Source organism: Sinocyclocheilus grahami, unplaced genomic scaffold (genome assembly GCF_001515645.1).
Source record: "Sinocyclocheilus grahami isolate Dianchi unplaced genomic scaffold, SAMN03320097.WGS_v1.1 scaffold787.1, whole genome shotgun sequence".
Taxonomy (NCBI): Eukaryota; Metazoa; Chordata; class Actinopteri; order Cypriniformes; family Cyprinidae; genus Sinocyclocheilus; species Sinocyclocheilus grahami.
Window position 1 is genome coordinate 963,840 of NW_015505966.1, and position 410 is coordinate 964,249.

Genomic DNA, 410 nt, shown 5'->3' on the forward strand with positions numbered 1-410 from the left:
CAGTGGCATCTCATTCATTTCAACCTGTAAAACTGATACAGGAGACGTTTTAAATGCTCTACAGCATAATCGCAATGTCTGGTTTTGTATTTTATTCACTTTATCTAACAGAGATGCTGAGGCAGTTCCATAAATCATACTCCCATAGTCTAATGTAGACCTTATAAGTGCACAGTATAGTCTTTTTAGAGACTGTCTATCAGCTCCCCAATCTATTCCCACCAAACACCTCAGTACATTTATTCCTCTTTTACATTTATCTACTATCTGTTGAATGTGTTTTGCAAATGTTATCTTTGAATCCAACCAAATACCTAAAAATCTCAATTCAGATACTTGCTCCAGTTTATGCTCATACAATTTTAACTTAACAACTGGTGTTTTCTTCTTTTTTGAAAAACATATAATTT